The sequence below is a fragment of the Dermacentor albipictus genome, unplaced genomic scaffold (genome assembly GCF_038994185.2).
Source record: "Dermacentor albipictus isolate Rhodes 1998 colony unplaced genomic scaffold, USDA_Dalb.pri_finalv2 scaffold_111, whole genome shotgun sequence".
Lineage (NCBI taxonomy): Eukaryota > Metazoa > Arthropoda > Arachnida > Ixodida > Ixodidae > Dermacentor > Dermacentor albipictus.
In genome coordinates this window covers 163,387-185,879 of record NW_027225665.1, presented here as the reverse complement: position 1 = coordinate 185,879, position 22,493 = coordinate 163,387, and positions in this window count along the sequence as shown.

The following is a 22,493-nucleotide window of genomic DNA, read 5'->3' as shown; positions in this document are numbered from 1 at the left end:
AGACTGCTTTTCGACGTCATCAAGGATTCGACAAACACCAGTCGCAAAGCATCGCATAATAACCGAAGAGTGCGCTCGACCATTACGCCAGAGCCCGTACAGAGTTTCGACGCGAGAACGCGAAGCTGTAAAACACCAAGTCGACGAAATGCTGCGCGACGACATCATCCAGCCGTCGAAAATCCCGTGGGCCTCTCCAGTAGGTTTAGTTAGGAAAAAGGACGGAACCCTACGTTTCTGCGTCGATTACCGTCGATTGAACAAAATCACGAGGAAAGAAGTATACCCCCTCCCACGGATAGACGACGCATTGGATCGGCTCTGCAATGCTAAATACTTCTCATCGATGGACCTCAAGTCTGGCTACTGGCAAATAGAAGTCGACGAAAGGGATCGCGAAAAGACCGCCTTCATCACACCAGACGGCCTCTACGAGTTCGAGGTTATGCCATTTGGACTGTGCTCGGCGCCTGCCGTTGCAGGCGCCGAGCGTGTCATGGACATGGTATTAGCAGGATTGAAGTGGCAGGACTGCCTCGTTTACTTGGATGACGTCGTCGTCTTCGCCGGAAATTTCGACGATCACCTCAAGCGGCTTGCGACAGTACTAGAAGCCATCAAATCATCAGGGCTCACTCTGAAACCAGAAAAGTGCCGCTTCGGTTACGACGAGCTTCTGTTCCTAGGCCACGTCATAAATATTGATGCAAAAAATATTGACACGTGTATTTATATTTATCGGGCGACCAGGTTTCGCCGCCTCACAAATCTTTTCGCACAGCGCGGGACGCGCTTGCATGTATCTGAAGTTTCTGGAAAGTTATCGATGCTTCTATCCGCAGTCTGTTATCGCTGAACCTTGCGTTATCTGATTTATTCGCCTGACGCGAATGATGTAGAACTTTATGGAAGTCACGCGGGTCCCAACGATTAGTCTGGAACATTCGACGACTCTGTATAAAAGCCGACGCGCTTGACCCGCTGATCAGATTTTCGACGATCGCCGACTGTGTTCGCCGCTATCGTTGTGCTTTAAGTGTAGCCTGTCTTGTGGGCACAGGTTCGCCCAATAAAAGCTAGTTTTTGTCTTTCACAGTACTGCTACTGTGTAATTTAACGTCACTACCACGTGACAATATGGTTGCACCCCCATTTTCTCTGATGGCTACCTTCAGTGGTCAGGCGGTGCGGCAATGAATGGATGGATGTTATACTGCAGGAAAAAGTCGCCGATTTGGTCAAGGTGGAAGCGTTCCAGGCCGCGCAATTAGGACCGTGGCCGAGCTTGGAGAAGAGAAGGAAAGGAGCGCAGAACTGGAAAGGCGGCTCGATGCGCTTGAGACGCGGGCAGCGGAGAATGATGGGTCGGGACATCAAGCCGGTGGCAACAGCCCAGAAAGTAGGGTAGACCTTACAGGTGAAGTGGCAGGCAGCGTGGCAGAGCAAGCGGCCGTCTGCTCGCCGCTGGTGAATCGGCATTGTTATGGTGAAGCAGCACAACATGCCCCGAGTGAGGCGACACTGCAGCCACAGGGGTGCCAGTAGTCGCGAAGGGAGGAGGGGAACAAGCTAACCCCAAGGAATGAAGTCATAGTCAATGATAAGAGGCAGCATAATCTGGAAGTTAGGAGGGAGGAAGAGAATACCCTAGTACTTATCGGTCGTGTCTCAAATATGAGAAGGTGCAAGAGAGCTATCATAGAGCGTGCAAAGGGTGATAAGCGGGTAGCAGTCGGCGTGTTCCCAGGCAGGACAATGGGCGCAGTACTGAGGGAGATAAAAAGCTAGCTTTCTAAGAATGTTGCAGAGGGCAATTTGGTAGTGGTAGCGGCGGGCCTAAATGATGTTCTGAATGAAGCCGCAAAAGTAGGGGAAAGATTAGCGGAGTGAGTTGATGATTTAATGGCGATAGCACAGCAAGTACAGATCGTGGTATGCACTGTGCTGGAGGTGCAGGGACGGAACGGAGAAATTACCTAGGACGTTGTGGCTGGTAATCAACAGATAAGAAAGTTAAGCAAAGAGAAAGGCTTTGAAGTGGCAGACATAAACAGAGAAGTGCATGGAGCAGGCTTTGGCGGAGGCTTTACACGAAATGGCATCCACTTTAACGGAAGGCTAGGAGCCGAAATCGGCTGGTGCCTGGCAGGCCGGGCAGTAGCTTCTTTAGGGGGTCCACTGCGTTTCGGGGCGTAGGGCTAAATAGAAACAATGCAGAAAGTGCAACATTGGAGGCAGACGCCAATAAAATGACCCCTAGGAGGTCCAGGAAGAAAACAACAAAAAAGAAATTTGACACCAGGATCAAGTACATAAACATGCAAGGCGGTAGAAAGAGAGCGAAGTGGTTAGATATAGAACAGCAGTTAAAGGGCGAACAATTAAGTAGGTGTATATTGATACGTGTACTTATCTTAATCGGGCGACCACGTTTCGCCGCTTAACTGTTATCGCCAGCGCGGGACGCGCCTGCATGCATCCGACGTTTCTGGAAAGTTATCGATGCTTCTACCCGGCTGTCTGCTGTCGCTGAACCTTGTGTTATCTGATTTTATCGCGTAACGCGAATGGTGTAGAACTTTGTGGAAGGCACGCGGGTCCGAACGATTAGTCTGGAACATTCGACGAATGCTCTATAAAAGCCGACGCGCTTGACCCGCTGATCAGATTTTCGACGATCGCCGACCGTGTTCGCCGCTATCGTTGTGCTATAAGTGTAGCCTGTTTTGTGGGCACAGGTTCGCCCAATAAAAGTTAGTTTTGTCTATCACAGTATTGCTACTGTGTTCTTATCGTCACCACCACGTGACATCTGGTGGAGGTGCTTTGCGTTCATGCACCGGACGCCCCCACAAAGCCGTGACCCAAGCCCTCACTCGGACGACACCAACGTCGACAAGAACCAGCGAGGTAGCCGCAGGCTGCAAGGACTGCCCCCGGAACACGGACTTTTGCCCGAGACGACTAGAAGGATGGCCACCAAGTCCACCCCAATGGCAGCACCAGCGTCACCCGTCGTGCTGCAGCAGCCCAGGGAGCCTCCGACGTTCCGCGGTTCAACTTTCGAGGACCCGGAAAGCTGGCTTGAGACGTACGAAAGAGTCGCTACCTTTAACAACTGGAACAGCGACGACAAACTGCGATATGTGTTCTTCGCTTTGGAAGACGCGGCCAGGACGTGGTTCGAAAACCGAGAACCCACCTTAACAACCTGGGAACGTTTCCGCAGCGGCTTCCTGAAGACATTCGCAAGCGTCGTACGCCGAGAACGAGCCCAAGCGCTACTAGAAACCCGGGTGCAGCTACCTAATGAGACGACCGCGATCTACACGGAAGAAATGAGCCGTCTCTTCCGCCACGCCGACCCTGAAATGCCCGAGGAGAAGAAAGTCCGCCTGCTGATGCGTGGTGTGAAGGAGGAACTTTTTGCCGGAATGGTACGAAGCCCACCGAAGACCGTCGACGAGTTTCTTCATGAGGCCACCAGCATCGAGAAGACACTCGAGATGCGAAACCGGCAATTCGACCGCCGCACGACCTCGACAAACTACGTCGGAGTTCAGTCACTGGCCGCCGACGACCTACGCGAGGCTATCCGAGCTTTCGTGCGGGAGGAGCTACAAAAGCTGTTCCCATCATCACAGCCTCAAGTGGCTTCGATTGCCGACGCCGTGCGTGAGGAACTCCAACAACAACTTGGAGTAGCTCCTGAATCGCCGCAGCGTGAGCCGCAAGCGATGACCTACGCCGCCGTCGCACGCCGTCAAGGACCCCCTCCGCGACCACGCCAGGGCCCTGTCACGCCACAGTTTCGTCGTCCGCCGCCGCCGCCGCCAGCACGATGGATGGATGGATGTTATGAGCGTCCCCTTTGGAACGGGGCGGTGGCTTGCGCCACCAAGCTCTTGCTACTATGCTGCCTAATATCCTACCTAGGTTAACCCATGAGAAAAAAAAAACACACTATGAACTACCACGTCCAAATTTTCTGATACCCTATTGCGAACTGTGCTTTTGTACGTCTCCGTCCTTTGTCGTTTCCCTACTTTTCTTCCACCAATCCTCCAATCGCCTCTTACTGATGTCTATTGCGGACCTGTTTGCTTTACCACTGCTCCCGCTGAACCCAAGGGCTTCAAGGAGGCCAGTGGTGCCTAAATCGACCGCTGGATAGATGTCTTCACATTCTAATAAAATATGCTCCGTCGTTTCCCTAGCTTTACCGCAGCAAGCACATGCTTCTTCATCCTTCTTATATCTCGCTTTATACGTGCGTGTTCTAAGGCATCCCGATCTCGCTTCGAAAAGTAATGAGCTTCCCTTTGAGTTATCATAAATGGTTTCTTTCCTAATTTCGTTTTTTCCCCTTAAGTAGTTACTCATGGCAGGTTTCTTTTCCATTGCCGCCACCCATGAGATTAATTCAGCCTCTCTGACTTTCCGCTTGACCTTCTTTGTTGCTGTGTTGCCCACCCCACAGGCCGCATACTTGCTGGTAAGCTTCCTAGTTCTTTTCCTCCACTGTGAATCAATGTTTTGCCTGTACAGATACCTGAACACTCTCCCAGCCCATTTACTTTCCTCCATATTCCTCAGCCGTTCTTCATACTCAATTTTACTGCGAGCTTCCCTCACTTCAAAACTAGTCCAGCCCATATCCCCTTGCACAGCTTCATTTGTAGTCTTCCCGTGAGTGCCCAATGCGAGGCGACCCACTGACCTTTGGTTCCCGTCGAGTCCTGATTGTACCCCTGATTTAAAGCAAACAACCGCATTTGCAAAAGTAAGTCCTGGAACCATTACCCCTTTCCACATACCTCGGAGGACCTCGTACCTATTGTATCCCCATAGCGCTCTGTGCTTCATTATGGCTGCATTTCTCTTCCCCTTGACTGTTATGGTTTTTTCCTGTGTTTCCATATATCCGTTGCCTTCGTTTATCCATATACCAAGGTATTTATATTCTGTTACCCGAGGTATTTCTTGGCCCTGTATCTCCACTGTCTGTTCACTGTTTTCATTGAATACAATAACACCTGATTTTCTAACACTAAATTTCAAACCTAAATTGTTGCCTTCCTGTCCACAGATATTAGCCAGACGTTGCAAATCACTTTGCTTGTTTGCGAGCACCACAATGTCGTCCGCATAAAATAAACCTGGGAGTTGCTGCTCTATTACTGTACCTGCCTGTTTGTATGAGAGATTAAACCCGATATTACTTCCTTCTAACGCCCTCTCCATCCTCACCATGTACATCATAAACAGCAGCGGGGATAAAGGGCACCCCTGCCTCAGTCCCTTGTTGATATGAACTTTCTCCGCGCTCCTCATCCCTTCCCATTCAACGCAAACAGTATTTTCTAGGTAAATCTCTCTCAAAAGCTGTATACAATCGTTACCTAAGCCTTCCCCTTCCAGAATATCCCACAAAATGCTGCGGTCTACGTTGTTGTATGCTCCTGTAATGTCCAAAAAGGCCACATACAACGGTCTGCTTTCTGCTTTTGATATTTCAATACACTGAGTAAGAACAAACAAGTTATCATCCAAACGCCTACCTATTCTAAAGCCATTCTGAAGCTCTCCCAAAATGTCATTATTTTCTGCCCATGCTTGAAGCTTTAATTTGATTGCCTGCATTGCTAGCCTGTATATTACCGATGTAATGGTCAACGGTCTATACGAGTGAATTCTGTCTTTCTCCCCCTTACCTTTATAAATTAAATTCATTCTACTTTGTCGCCAACTGTCTGGTATTCGTCTATCTTTTAAAATTTTTTCAACTGCTTTCACGAGAGCTTCCTTACTTTTTGGTCCCAGTTCATTTATCAGCCTAACGGGAACCTCGTCTAGCCCTGTGGCTGTGCGCTTAGGAATTTTCTCTTCCGCTTTCTTCCAGTTTAAATTTGTAAGCACTAGCTCCTTTCCCCCTTGGGTCTCTTTCATGCTCTTTTTTTCTTCAAATACAACCTCGTCCTTGCCTTGGAAAGATTCGGCTGTTACTTTTTGGATGTAATTTATTGCTGCTTCTCCTTCCAGTCTGTTTTCATCTTCGTCTAGGATATGTTGTTGTATTGTTGTTGATTTCCTGCCTAATAATTTTATGTGATTCCAAAATATTCTAGGTGCGGCCTTCTTTTTCTCACGTATTTCTGACAACCAACTTTCACTTTCACCTTTTAATTTTGCTTGCACCAGTATTTGAACCATAGACTTTTTCTCCCGGTATATTTCCCATTTACCGGTTACTTCATCCTGTGGCAACTGCGCCTTCTTTGCCTGCCTGTGCTCTCGAGATGCTTTCTGTCTTTCGGCGATCGCTTCTCGTATCTCCTTGTTCCACCAGCTTTTCGGTTTCTTTTTTCCTTTCCAATGAATGTGTTGTTTCTCTTTCCGTATTTCTGTCGTTACTACACTTAGAAGCTCACCATATTCCCACCCCTTACTTGGCGACTTGCCAATTTCTTCCTCCACTCTAGTGACTATATTTGCTATTTGTTCAGCGTTCAACTTTGGGCTGGCCATTTTGCTTTCGTTGCTCTCTTTCCCATCTACATATCCCATTTTCAAAATGATGCGTTTATGGTCCCTCCCTATGCTGCTAAACCCTTCCTCATCGATGACCATTTCTCTCAACTTATCATGAATTCCTTCTGTCATCAGACAGTAATCAATGGTCGATTGCCGGTTTCCCACTTCCCACGTGATCTGTCCTTCACACTTAGGCCCTGTATTCACGATCACGAGGTTATGTTGCTCGCAAAGGTCTAGCATTGACTTCCCGTTATTGTCGGTATAGCCATCTAAATCCTGTATGTGGGCATTCATGTCACCTAATAGGACTATCTCAGCACCATTCCCGAAACCCCTAATATCAGCGCTTATGCATTCCACTAACTCTTTATTCTTCTCTGTGCAATTTATTCCGGTCCACAAATACGTAACTCCAAGCCAAGTTTCTTTCCCACTCATTGTACCTGATAACCAAAGATGCTCTTGACATTGTGAATTTACTCTTTTCCATTTGGCTCCCTGATGGATGAGCATTCCGACTCCCCCTCCCTTTCTTTCCGACTTAGTTCTGTTGCACCCTTCCCATACATAATTCTCAATAACTGGCGGCTCTTCTGAGTCTCTAAGGTGCGTTTCTGTAACCGCATACACCCCTATTTGTTCTCTATGTAACTGCTCCTCAATCTCTGCCCACTTTTCCTTTCTTCTGCCGCCCTGCATGTTTATGTAGCCTATTGCATGGCGAGCTCTTGTTCTTGCTTTCCTCCTTTTTCTCTTATCGACGGCGATGCTCTTCTGCTGTTCCCCTAGGGGACCTTCTTTATTACTACCTACTCTGACCTCCCGAGCGCCCGCGGGCCCCCTAAAAAAGCAACAGCGCGACCCCCAAGTCGCCAGCCCACTTCTCGTGCTAGCCTGTAATTGAAGTGGATCCCATCTCGTTTAAAACCACCACAACTTCTCACTTCCCTGTTTACTTCGACAACCTCGAAGCCTTTCTCTCGGCTCATTTTCCATATTGCCTCATTGGCAGCCATTACGGCTCTTTGTACGTGACTGTCACGCACAGGCACCTCCGGCACCGTGCACACCACGATCTGCACCTGAGGGGATAGCTCGCGCAAGTCGTCCACCCCCTTCGCCAAGCGCTGGGCTAGTCCTGGCCCTTTCCTGTTCAGGACGTCATTTAGCCCACCTGCTACTACGACAAGGTTGCGCACGTGGGCATTTTCCGTGAGCTTTTCTTTTGCTCGCTCCATGACAGAACCCAGTGTCTGCCCTGGAAATGTCCCTACCGCCACTCTTTTGTCGCCTTTCACCCTCTCCACAATTGCTTTTGAGCACCCAGCCATGTTTGAGTCGCCAGCGATAATCACCCTTTCACTCTCTCCTACCTCTCCCTGCTTCCCGGCTTCCTGTGGCTGCAGCGTCGCCTCCCGCGGGGCGTGTTGCGCTGCTTCGCTATAACTACGCCGATTCACCGGCGGCGAGCTGACTACCGCTTGCCCTGCCACCCTGCCCCCGACTTCGCATGTAGGGTCTACCTTACTTTCTGTGCTTTTGCCCCCGGCTTGGTGTCCCGACCCATCATTCTCCGCTGCGCGCGTCTCAAGCGCATCGAGACGCCTATGCAGTTCTGCTCTCCTTTCCTTCTCTTCTCCAAGCTCGGCCACGGTTCTTACTAATTGCGCGGCCTGCACCGCTTCCACCTTGACCAACTCGGCGACTTTCGCCTGCAAAGCTAACCGCCTCTCCCGCTCTTCCTTCAGGTCTGCTTTCAGCTCCTCGAACTTGGCTGTCCAATTTCCCTCCAGTTTTTGGACTGCTTCCCTGACCTTTTCGCACAGCCTGCACGTAAAGCTAGACTCTTCCGCGTCTGCTAAGCTCTGGAAACTGGTCTCGTCGAGGGAGCACCAGCGCAGGCACTCGTCGCACTGCACTTGCTCCGCATCCCCCGCGGCCTTCCCTTTGTTTGGTTTCATCGCTAGGCCTACTTCCTCAGGCTCAACGAGCACGTCCGCCAAATCACTTCGAAGAGCTAGCTGAGATAGTTACATAGGCCTATCAAACAGGTCCCGCCTAGCACCCAGGCCCAACGAGGGAAACCGCCAGACCCAGACAAAGCCGGCACGTTTACCACGCTTACCACGAATTCAAAATTTGCGCCCCCGCTCCATGCAAAACAAAACTCTTCAAAAACATCAGCCAACAAGAAGAAAAAAAGACCACTTAGCCACGAACGAAGTCGCTGAAGCCTCGACACAGGAGCGTCCGCACGCCCAATTACTATTTAAATACAAAAAACAGCTAATAAAAACAGAAGCAAGCTCAAAGCATGCACAAAAACTTATGATTTCGTCGTCGCCACGGAGCCCCGAAAAGCACGTCCATCCGCCACAAAATCCACAAATAGCGCATGGGTCGCCCAGCGCATGGGTGCGCTGGGCGACCACCCGTCGCCCAGCGCACCCATGCGAGGAAGACGGACATCTGGCGTGCTCCTGACCACCGCCCGCTCTGCTACCACTGCGGAGAAGCGGGTCACGTCTACCGACGATGTCCGTACCGGGAGATGGGACTGCGAAGTTTCGCCGTCAACGCGCCGCGTCCACAGCTTGGCGAGCGCCCACGTGACATCGCCGATTACCTCGCCGCTACTCAGTGGAGCCCTCGACGGCCGTCCCGTTCGCCATCACCAGGCCGCTACCTGTCGCCGCAGCGCCGACCATACACTGGCCCAGCCCGGGGCCGGTCAGCGAGCCCATATCCGGAAAACTAAAAGCAGCAACCGATATAGGTGCGGTTGCTGTTCGCCGAACTGACGAAGATCCTCCGCCGCCGCCGCCGACGACGACGAAACGATCTCGACGACATAACAACGACACGCCGCCGTCCCGACGAAGTCAGGAAGGCAAGACTACACCGACGAACGACGACTTGACGACGCGACGTTCCAACTTCAGTTCAACACGACGCAGCCATGGTCGGACGCCAAGACCCAACTGCAACGCCAGACAAAGAACCACCGACCTCGACGTACTTCTTGACGGCTACGCAGTCACTGCCTTAGTCGACACAGGGGCCGATTACTCCGTAATGAGTGGACACATCGCCGCCCAGTTGAAGAAGGTTAAGACTGCATGGGAGGGCCCCCAAATTCGTACCGCTGGAGGACACCTGACTACGCCGACAGGGATCTGCACGGCAAGAATTACCGTCCATGACCGGACTTACCCTGCCACCTTCGTTGTCCTCCAACAGTGTTCACGAGATGTCATTCTCGGCATGGACTTCTTGAATCAGTATGGCGCAGTCATCGACCTGAAGTCGAAATCGATAACGCTGTCACAAGATCAAGCGATACCACCGGAGACCTATCGTAGTCAACACGCCTTGAGTGTGCTCGAAGATCAAGTGAGCATCCCGCCGCGTTCTAGCATTATTATTTCCGTCGGCACTGAAACACCCGCTGACGTGGAAGGCGTCATTGAGGGTGACCAACATCTACTGCTCGACCGTGAAATTTGCGTCGCAAGAGGGATCGCTAGACTCCACGCAGGGCAAGTGGAAGTTATGCTAACCAACTTCAGCCAAGAGTTCAAGCACATCAACAAAGGCACGACAATCGCATACATCGAGGAAATTGTGGAAACCAGCAATGCCTTTGTCCTCTCGGATTCAGCCGTATCTACCCCGATGAGCAATATCCCCGAACCAGACTTCAACGTGAATCCAAGTCTTCCTATGAGTAAGCAGCAACAGATCAGAAGTCTTCTCCGACGATACAAAGACTGCTTTTCGACGTCATCGAGGATTCGACAAACACCAGTTGCAAAGCATCGCATAATAACCGAAGAGAGCGCTCGACCACTCCGCCAGACCCCTTACCGATCAAAAATAATGTACAGCGCAAAGGACAAGGACAGTGATAGACGACATACACAGCGCTGACTTCCAACAATATTTTATTGCGTCGCCACATCGTGTGTATATATACAAGAAGAGGCATGCGCAGAAAATATACGACAGTCACAGGGGGCGTCCTAACAGCAAGTCATTGAACAAGAACATGGTCACCAAAAAAATTAGGCAATACGATTACTATCTGTTTAGAAACGCGATTTCACCAGGGGTCAGCGCAATTGAGGGCGCACTAACGCACATACTGCCAAGTTTTCTGATGAAATCAGCTTCCACAATTTCCCTGGTGAGCTGTGAGCAGTGTCTCGCTAAAACTTGCGTATCTTCAAAGAATGGCACGCGAGTTTCGACGCGAGAACGTGAAGCTTTTAGGCAACAAGTCGACGAAATGCTGCGCGACGACATCATCCAGCCGTCGAAAAGCCCGTGGGCCTCTCCTGTAGTCCTGGTAAAGAAAAAGGACGGAACCCTACGCTTCTGCGTCGATTATCGTCGACTGAACAAGATCACGAAAAAGGATGTGTACCCCCTTCCACGGATAGACGACGCATTGGACCGGCTCTGCAACGCTAAATACTTCTCGTCGATGGACCTCAAGTCTGGCTACTGGCAAATAGAAGTCGACGAGAGAGATCGCGAAAAGACTGCCTTCATCACGCCAGACGGCCTGTACGAGTTCAAGGTCATGCCATTCGGACTGTGCTCGGCGCCTGCAACGTTTCAGCGCGTCATGGACACAGTGTTAGCCGGACTGAAGTGGCAGACGTGCCTTGTTTACCTGGATGACGTCGTTGTCTTCGCCGGGAATTTCGACGATCACCTTAGGCGGCTTGCGACCGTGTTAGAAGCCATCAAGTCATCAGGGCTCACTCTGAAGCCGGAAAAGTGCCGTTTCGCTTACGATGAGCTTTTGTTCCTAGGCCACGTGATCAGCAAATCAGGAGTACGCCCCGACCCACAGAAGACAGCTGCCATCGCAAAGTTCCCGCAGCCAACCGACAAGAAGGCAGTGCGCAGATTCCTTGGCATGTGTGCCTACTATAGGCGCTTTGTCAAGGACTTTTCACGCATCGCGGAGCCGCTAACACATCTAACCAAATGTGATGTCGCGTTCAAGTGGGAAACGCCTCAGGCCAAGGCATTTCAAGAACTCAAACGACGCATGCAGTCGCCGCCGGTACTTGCGCACTTCGACGAGGACGCCGATACCGAAATCCACACTGACGCCAGTAGCCTAGGCCTCGGTGCCGTCCTAGTCCAGAGGAAAGAAGGACTTGAAAGGGTGATATCGTATGCTAGCCTGTCGCTGTCAAAAGCGGAAAGCAACTATTCTACGACTGAAAAGGAATGCCTCGCCATCATTTGGGCTACAGCTAAATTCCGCCCTTACCTCTATGGCAGGCCATTCAAAGTCGTCAGTGACCATCACGCATTGTGTTGGCTAGCTAACTAATGCCATCTTCGACTGGTCGTTTCTGAGCGCTCTGGAGCGCTCTCGCGAGCGGCGTTGTCTTCGGCTGGTTGAAAGAGGGTGCCCGCCCTGCGTTCGGCTGGTTCTTCTCGATTGCTCTCCTCCACCTTCGAGCGCTCTGAGGCGCTCCGAGCCCTGTCGTCGGAGCAGTCGTCGAAATTGAAACGTCATCGCAGAGCCGCGTCGCTGCTGTTGGCGACGGCCCACCGTAACCTAGGCAACCTAGGCCACTGCGACGAATGCTCGTCCCGCCGGCGCGTCCGCCGGTTTTCCCGGCAGCGCCGGGAGCTTTCGATAAGCGAAACATCGGCCGTTGGTAGTAGTCACGTGGTTTAGCATCTGCCATTGCCTCCTCCGAGAGCGAGTCGCACGTTTGGCTTGCGCGCTCGTCCTCTACCTCGGAGCTCGAGGAACGCCGGATCTGCCCGACTCTGCTTCGGGGGATGGAAGCGACCAGCCGAAGATAGCATTAAAGGACACTTCAGGACGGCTGGCGCGGTGGAGCCTCAGACTACAAAAATACGACGTCACGGTAATATACAAGTCCGGAAGAAAGCACTCCGACGCCGACTGCTTATCGCGCGCCCCCATCGATCCCCCGCCGCCAGACGACGAGGACGACGACGCCTTCCTTGGGATAGTAAGCGCGGAAGACTTCTCTAAACAGCAACGAGCCGACCCGGAGCTAAAAGGTCTCGTCGAGTATTTGGAAGGGAACACCGACGTTGTCCCTAGGGCATTTAAGCGCGCGTTGTCTTCATTCACGCTACAAAACAATCTGCTCGTGAAGAAGAACTTCTCGCCAGTCCGCACCAGCTACCTTCTTGTTGTACCGTCAGCGCTGCGTCCAGAAATACTGCACGCCCTACACGACGATCCAACCGCTCGGCACCTCGGATTCTCCCGGACGCTGTCGAGAATACAGGAAAGGTATTACTGGCCACGTCTGACCGCCGACGTCGCCCGTTACGTCAAGACATGCCGAGACTGTCAACGACGCAAGACACCACCGACAAGGCCAGCAGGATTACTACAGCCGATCGAACCTCCTCGCCGACCATTCCAGCAGATTGGGATGGATTTGTTGGGGCCGTTTCCGATATCAACATCCGGGAATAAGTGGATTGTCGTGGCGACGGACTATCTCACCCGTTTTGCTGAAACTAAAGCTCTACCAAAAGGCAACGCAGCCGAAGTGGCGAAATTTTTCGTGGAGAACATCCTGCTGCGACATGGTGCCCCAGAAGTCCTCATCACCGACAGAGGAACGGCTTTTACAGCAGAGCTCACCCAAGCCATTCTGCAGTACAGCCAGACAAGCCACAGGAGGACAACTGCCTCCATCCGCAGACGAATGGTCTCACGGAGCGCCTGAACAAGACGCTTGCCGACATGCTAGCGATGTACGTCGACGTCGAACACAAGACGTGGGACGCGGTCCTGCCGTACGTAACCTTTGCGTACAACACGGCGGTGCAAGAAACAACACAGATCACGCCGTTCAAGTTGGTTTACGGCAGGAACGCGACGACGACGCTCGACGCCATGTTGCCGCACGTCACTGACGAAGAGAATCTTGACGTCGCTACCTATCTACTGCGCGCCGAAGAAGCCCGACAACTCGCCCGCCTACGGATCAAAAACCAGCAGCGTACCCACAGCCGACACTACAACCTCCGACGACGCTTCGTCGAGTACCAGCCCGGCGACCGTGTTTGGGTATGGACCCCGATACGCCGACGAGGACTCAGTGAGAAACTACTCCGACGCTATTTCGGATCCTACAAGGTCATCCGACGTATTGGCGCACTGGACTATGAGGTCGTGCCAGACGGCATTTCGCTATCACAGCGGCGCCGCTCACGACCTGAAATAGTCCACGTTGTGCGACTCAAGCCGTACTACCATCGTTAATGAACTTTGGGGCTTTCCGTGACTGACCTTTGGACTTTGTTTCTTTTCGTTGTTTTGTTACTTATGTTTAGTAAGTGTCCTTTTGTGTTTCGCTCTCTTATATTTGTAGCATCGGGACGATGGTTTTTAAGAGGGGGGTATTGACACGTGTACTTATCTTAATCGGGCGACCACGTTTCGCCGCTTAACTGTTATCGCACAGCGCGGGACGCGCCTGCATGCATCCGACGTTTCTGGAAAGTTATCGATGCTTCTACCCGGCTGTCTGCTGTCGCTGAACCTTGTGTTATCTGATTTTATCGCGTAACGCGAATGGTGTAGAACTTTGTGGAAGGCACGCGGGTCCGAACGATTCGACGAATGCTCTATAAAAGCCGACGCGCTTGACCCGCTGATCAAATTTTCGACGATCGCCGACCGTGTTCGCCGCTATCGTTGTGCTATAAGTGTAGCCTGTTTTGTGGGCACAGGTTCGCCCAATAAAAGTTAGTTTTGTCTATCACAGTATTGCTACTGTGTTCTTAACGTCACCACCACGTGACAATATGCTCTATGCGAAACACATTTCAGGGATCTAGAAGACCCACCGTTTATTGAAGGCTACGTCTGGTAAGGGAGCAACAGAACAACAACGGAGAGGATGGGAGGAAGAGTAGGTATGCTGATACATCAAGGAACAAATTGGCAAAGAATAAAGTCAACTTGCAAAGAACATGTCTGGCTATCAGGTACGATTGCCAGTAAAAGGACATGGCTAGGAGTAGTTTATTTAGGGACAGGGGACAAATACAGGCAAGAGAACAAGGATCTAGTGAAGTGTCTTGATGGCTGTATAAAGCAGTTTGGAGAAGGTGCCGATATTTGTCTGCTGAGTGACATGAATGCCCACATCGAGGACCTCGATGGATACACAGAAGATACATTAAGTGTGAGGGACAAATCACGTGGGAATCCCGTAACAGACAAACAACCATTGACGACTGCTTAATGTCGCAGGGGTTGTATAGCAAGCTCACAATAATGGAAATAGAAGAGGGGAAGTACAGCCTCGGAAGTGATCATAAGCGTATTAGTCTACAGTTGGGAGCCCTACTCAAAAGAGAAATGCAAGGAAGTCACAAAGAGTACGCAAAATTAAATGACGAACAAATAGCGCAAATAGCGGCTGGCATAGAGGAAGCAATAGAGGAACATCCCATGGAAAGGTGGGATTATAATCAATTAGAACTACTCATTGGTACAAAAATAAAAGAAGTAAAAGGAGTAAACCACTGGAGAGGAAAGAGGACGCCACGAAGTTGGTGGAATAAGGAAATTTGAGAGGCCATCGAACAACTACGGTGGGCATCTCGGGAACACAGAGAAGCAAAGAGGGCGCAGTTATCTGAAGAGGAAATAGGCCGAAAATGGGAATATTATCGACAAAAGAAACAAGTACAGGTCCTCGTCCAGGCTAAAATAAAGCAGTGCTCTGACCGCTGGCTGGCTGAAGTTCGCGATGCAACTAAAGGGGGGTCAAGACAATTCTGGAACCATATAAGCTGGGGTGCTATGCAGGATGCGCCGAGTTTGGCGAAACTCGGGATCTTTAAGAGCTCTGGCGACACCCCAAGATGAAAGCACGAATGGTACCGAGACACAGTTTATCTTTCGACAAGCCTCCAGTTTCATTGGTTTACCTAGATTCACTCTGGCTGGCTATCATTCCTTGGGCGTTGCCTTCTGGGCGGTCGACAAACTGGGGCTTACGTGATCATACCGTCGGTGCATGGTCGTGCCTTCTTTCACTTGTTTGTCGTTCCACCGAGTGCATTACATGCAGAAGCAAGTTGTAAAACAAATGCATTTAGTACAATATTATTAGTTACTTTAACGTGGTTTAGAAGCATTTTGAAGCTTACGAGATGTGCACTGAATGCGTCTTAGACTAATTCGTAATTTAGTACGCTTCGCATTATACCACGAGGGAACGCTGTAGTGGCGTCATCACATCCATTCACCGGGCAAGCATGGCGGCTAAGCATCAGAGAGGCCCAGTGTAAACAAACCCGTACAACGAGCTTGCAGTGCGCGACGTAGTGATCAGGCTCGACGATGGCCACTATTTCTTGGATAGTTCTGTTCCTCCGTGGGCAATCTTCCTGTGCACCCGGTAAGACTGCCAATAGCTTCGGCGATTTTACAGATCGCAACGCGCACCTACTGTTCACGGCGAAGTGCTGAAGAAACAACTTGTCCGGTGCTGCTTCTGCGAGTGCACCGAGTTCCTCCGCTCTGCGTGACTGCGAGCGTCCCGAACATTACATAGTGTGGGCAAAAGGCAGGCATCCGAGACAGGTTTCGCGAGACAGAGCATGAGGGACAAATGGTGGGCTAGCAGGCGGGAGTTGACCACTGCGGATGCCAATGTTCACATGTTGGAAAACCTGACCAGGCGAAATCGAGAACTGCTGAGGGAAGTGAAAGAATGGGCAAAAACAAATCAGTACAAGTATGTCTGGCACAGCAACGGCAAGATTCTGATAAGAAAGACTGATGGCGCGTCAGCAATGCCAGTGCAGCACTCTTGCGACCTTGGCAAGCTGCAATAAGAAGGGAGAATTGATTTTTTATTTTGTTTCCTGCCAAAAATGCAGACTGTAACAGAAAAGAATTATCTACTCCCAGAGAACTTCAAAGATTACCTTGGCCCGGTTTTCCAGACGTCATTCAAATGTCTTCATATCAATGCTCGATCTGTCAGACGTAAAGAAGCATATTTCGACACTTTCTTTCAACAACTAAATGTTCCCATTGACGCTATCATGATCAGCGAAACTTGGTCTACAAGTGATTATGATGTCTTTCGAATTCCTGGTTATGAGACATTTTTTCTGAATCGTTACGCTGGTATTGGTGGTGGCGTATCCATATCATTTAAGAAGAAGTGGCGGCCTGAAATATTAGAGCGATTCACAGTTTCTGTGAAAGAATATGAAATCTTAACAATGTGTTTGAACAACACTATTTTTGCAGTGTGCTATCGTCCACCAAAGGGTTGCGTAGCCATATTCTTGAATTTTCTTGAAAGCCTGATTTCATTTGCAACCAGTCAGCATTTAAACATTGTCCTTGGTGGTGACCTAAACATTAATATGTTATCGGTTGATGCATCCCAAATGAGTTTAGATTTATTGCTTAGAACACATGGACTTCTGAATGCAATCAAAATGCCAACGCGTGTTACGATCACATCTTCATCGCTGATCGATTTGTTTATCACTAACCATGACCCTAGTATGATCACATCTGGAGTAATAATTTCTGACATCAGCGATCACTTGCCAATATTTATGTGTGTTAAAAACATGTCTAAAAAGAAACGTAGTTCAACATATTCTTTCCAACTTATATCTGAAAAAACACTGTCGACATTTAGAAACTCGGTAGAAAAGAACAACTGGAGGCCTGTCCTTTTAGAAAATGACGCCAATAATGCTTACGAGGCATTCTTAGGTATTCTGAAGCCGATTTACGAGGCCTGTTTCCCAATATTAACAAAAAAACAAAGGCGTCACAGTCGCAAACCATGGGTCACACCGGAGTTGGTGGCAAAGATAAACACAAAGAACATCCTATATCATAAGTTTATTAAATCGAGAGCTGAATGTGATCTGACAGCGTTTAAAAAATATCGAAACCGCTTGAATACTGAGCTCAAGAAAGCCAGAAACGCCTATTACACAAATCAATTCACGTCAACTTGTGGTCGTGTCGACATTATGTGGAAGCGGCTAAACGCAATTTTGGGGAGAAATAGCAAATCAGGTGAATTAAATATGCTAAATATCGATGGTGTAAGTATAACTGGAAAAGAATTAGCAGATACGTTTAATACGCACTTTATTTGCGCTTCTAGAAATCAAGTCCCGCATAACAATCTCAGTGATGTCGTTCATATAAGCGACACTATATTTCTCAAACCGGTTGAAGAAGCAGATGTAACGGCAGCCTTCCACGAACTAAACAATAGCACATCCATTGATATTGATGGCCTCCAGATAAAGCCTATACGGTATATTTTTGACCTTATTTTACCATACATCACGCATATCTTAAACCTTTGTGTCAGTACCGCTGTATTTCCTCGTAAAATGCAGATTGCACGTGTAACAGTTATCTTTAAAAAGGGTGATAAAAACCAGCTCGGGAATTACAGGCCAATATCTATCTTACCCGTGTTTTCTAAGCTACTAGAAAAAGTAATACTTAGAAACTTTTTGCAGTTTGAAGAAAAACACAAAATTATAACAGCAGCTCAGTATGGCTTCCGTAAGCACCGCTCTACTGAACTTGCACTATTAGATCAACGAGAATATATATTGAACGAACTCGAACATAATAGGATAGTCATTGGTATTTTTCTTGATTTTTCGAAGGCATTCGACTTATTAAACCATACAATACTTCTTCGTAAACTTGAGCGTTGTGGCTTCCGCGGCCATGCACTATCGCTTGTGCAGTCATACCTCATGGATCGCAAACAGGCAGTAGCAATAAATGGTCTCCTCTCAGATATGCAATCTGTAGGCTGTGGCGTTCCACAAGGTAGCATTTTGGGTCCATTTCTGTTTAATCTTTACATCAATGACATTGTACATGCAACTCCATTCGTTAAATTTATCATCTATGCTGACGACACCAGTATTTTTCTTGCCGGAGATAATGCAGCCGAACTCACAGATACTGCAAACAATGCACTGAAGCAAATAGAAAACTGGAGTAGCAGAAATGCGTTGCGGATTAACACAGCAAAGACTAAAGTCGTTGTTTTCAGAGGTAGAAACAAGAAGGTCCGTCTCACTAAGAATATATTCCTTCAGTCCGTACCCTTAGAAGTTGTGCCTTCATTTAAAACATTAGGTATATTATTTAATGAAAGAATGTCATGGGATGATCATGTTAGCTTTGTAACAAATAAATGTTCACGTATTATTGGTCTTCTTTACAAGAACCGTGAGATACTACCGCGAAATGTAATGCTAATGCTATATAATTCATTGATACAATCGCATTTCAGCTATTGCCATTTAACCTGGGGTGCAACAACAGCAGGCAATCTTCAGAAACTACACTTGTTACAGAAAAAATTTCTAAGAATTGTTGAAAATGTTCCGCATACCTACCATACGGCCGCACTTTTCTTAAAGTATAACTTACTACCAATTACTAAACTTTACGACTATCGTCTGAGCAAGTGTGTGAAAAACGAGGTGTTGAAGAACATATCTTTTCTATCAAAATTAGCTGGTTTAGAAAAACGAGATGCAATGTACAGCACAAGAAACATAGCACAATGGAACGTAAAAACATACAGAACTTTCTATGGTAATCAAACATTAGAAAATAAACTACCACGACTTCTTAACAAACTCGCACAAAACGATATTGATCTCCAAAACACAACACGCCACAAACTGTTCGAGTATTTTTTACACTACACCTAACCTTTTTTTTTTTTTTTTCTGTGATTTGTCTACCCAATTCTTCTTTCTTTCACCATCATTGTAAGTTTTCTTTCCAGCCAGGACAATGCTGTTGATTTTATGCTGACTACTGTAACCGGATAACAACTCTGCTATATGTATTTTTTTTTTCTTTATTATCTGTATTTCCTGTATTTTCTTTTCTTTTTCGTGTGTGTAAAAAAAAAAAGGGAAAGAAAAACAACCACTGTATTGCTGTCAAAGTGGGGGCCCGTGGCCTTGTCAAGCTGTCCAACGGCAGCTTTTACTACAGGTCCCCGCCATCATCTGTACCATGGTGGCAAAATAAAATTTGAATTTGAATTTGAATCCTATATAGCTACGATGCGACAAGGAGGTGGTACCGATGATGGATCTCGCTACCAACACAGTGAAGGAGACATCGACAAACTGCAGATAAGTATATTTCTACTGTTTCTTATTTAGCATAATAAGAGTGCACGATTAAGTCCCTTTCGTAGTAACGAACTGAATGTCCAGCAGTTTAAAGAAGGCAGTGAGAACCAATGAGTGTTCGTGCTTTTACATGTAAGTGGGCCCGCGAAAATATGGAAAAGATGAAGCTAACCTTCACTATCTTGGTGAGATAACAGAAATTCATGAGTGACATTAAGCCAGCAAAATATATGGAAGAGTGTCTTTATCCAAGTGAAATATCAATAGCAAGTACTGATATACAGCAGGAAACTTATACAAAAATTTTATGGGTTGAACAGCACATGGAAGGCATTACCAAATCGTGATCGCCACGTTACCGATATTTGAATATATCTTTGTTTCCACTAGATTGGGGGAGACAGGGAAGAAAAGCTGCAAGTGCAGCTTGAAAAAACACCCTGCCCCCTATGACCACAAGACATGGGCAGCGCGGAGCTGCCGCGTGTTTTTAACAAAAAAGAAATATGCACAGTTTTGCAAGAATGCATAAAAAGTGAGTAGTTGTGCGTAAAGAAGCTACCAAACGTTTCACATATGACAGACAAAAAAAACATATATACACATATATATGTAATACAAATGTGAACAAAAAGCTGTAAAACTCATCTAATCTGCACTTCTGAAATAGCTGGCCATATAAACATTAATATTAGTCACACTGAATTAGTCGAGAAAATTCTGATGGGGTAAGGGCATATATATCAATTCCAGATTTGTTGTAAGCATTTAAAAGCCTTGGTAAGTTGTTTTTTAGCATTTGTGAGCTGTAATTAGTCCTAAAATGGTGCACAGTCCAGGGTTCTGTGTTTCTTGTGAAACGTGAGGGGACACGTTCTTCTAAGCATGATAATTTAACAAGGGATAGATCGTTTTTCCTGTTCATGTAATAAAACTTCTGCAAAAGTCGACGCCTATAGATTTCGTGAACTGTGATAATTTTAAACTTGTCAAATAAATGCTCGGTGTGTGAATCATACGGAACATTTGCTAGGACGCGTACTATCCTTTTCTGTAATAAAAATAATTTGTTTAAATTCGTATCAGTTGTAGTGCCCCATACGAGGTGACAATAATTGAGATGAGAGGCGAATAAGGCGTTGTATAATAGTACTTTAACTGATGTAGGAAGAAGGTAACGGTTACGGCTTATTATACCTGTTATCTGACTCAGTTTTTGCGTTACAAAGTTCATATGGTCATTCCATAGCAGCGATGAAGAAAAATACACGCCTAGAATTTTGATGCGTTCTACAAATTCAATCGGAGCATTATTATAGGCTATGCCATGTAGTAAAGGGGAGGTGCTTCCCTTTGGACGAAAAATTATAGCTTTAGTTTTGGTTGTGTTGACACATAAACAGTTTTGCTTAGACCATGTACCAAGTTTCAGGAGCACTTCACTTGATGTTGTGATAAGCTCGGTATGAGAACGTGATGTTAGAAATATACTGGTGTCGTCTGCGTAAATTAAAAATTTTACATTGAAATGAATATTTACAATATTGTTAACATATAGATTAAAAAGCAAAGGACCTAGAATGCTGCCTTGAGGTACTCCAGAAAGTATAGACCTCTCTTGGGATCTGAAATTATTTATCTGTACATATTGGCGTCTATTTTGAAAATACGACTTAATAAATTCAAGAGGAAGTCCTCTAACTCCATAACGATTGAGCTTATGAAAAAGAATATTGTGGCTAATATAATCGAACGCTTTACTAAAATCTACAAATAATCCTTGAAAAAAGTCTAGAATCATTGCATTCCACCGGTTATGCAATATGGAACATAAACCTGGAGGTCAACAAAGAAACTTGAGATGTCAAGGACTGTGCAGAAAGCGAAGTAACAAAAATTGTTGAAGATAGCATTAAGGCAGGAAGACAGTGGCGTAGTAAACCGTGGCAACTGATATGCTAGTTGAGATTAAGAAAAAAGAAAGGAATCGGCAGGCAGGCCATGCATGTTCATTGTTGTTGCCAATTCATATCAGGTGATTACATAAGCATGACAGAATGGATGTCAATAGAGGATGGTAGAAAGTTGCGTAATGGGACACAAATATGATGTTTGTAGGCATAGGATGCAATCAGCTCGTATAAGACGGGATTGTAGGGTGAGGCATTTGTTTTGCAGCGAACAAAAATAGGTTTGTGGCGCTGACAGTAGAGAGAGAGAGAGAGACAAAACATTTATTCGGACCATCGAGGTGGTTGCTCTTGAGGTCGAGTGGGTGGTGTCCTCATTCCAGGACTCCACTGGCCATGGCTGCTCGACGTACTTGCTGGACGAGAGCTTCTTGTCCCGCCAGGGTATCGCCGGTCAGCTGTACCTCCCACCGCTCAAATGACGTGCTAGGAGTCTTTAAGTGTTGAGGTTTGCCCTCGCACCCCCACGAGATGTGAAAGAGTGTAGGGCGTGTGTCGCCGCACCAGGGGCAGATGCCACGATATGTATGTGGGAACATTTTACTGTATCTGTGTAGGTTTGGAAATGTGTTGGTCTGTATAAGTCGGAGAGCTACGGCATCTTCAGTGCTGAGCTTTTTGTGAGGCGGAGGATAAATCCCGCGGTTGAGTCGCTGGATCTCGAGTCGGTCGCAGTATTTGGATGGCAGGGGCATGAAGGTAAAGGGTGGGGATTGATGAGACGATTGGTCTTGCCCCGCTCGGTTGATTAGCGCTCGAGCTAGGGCGTTCGCCCTTTCG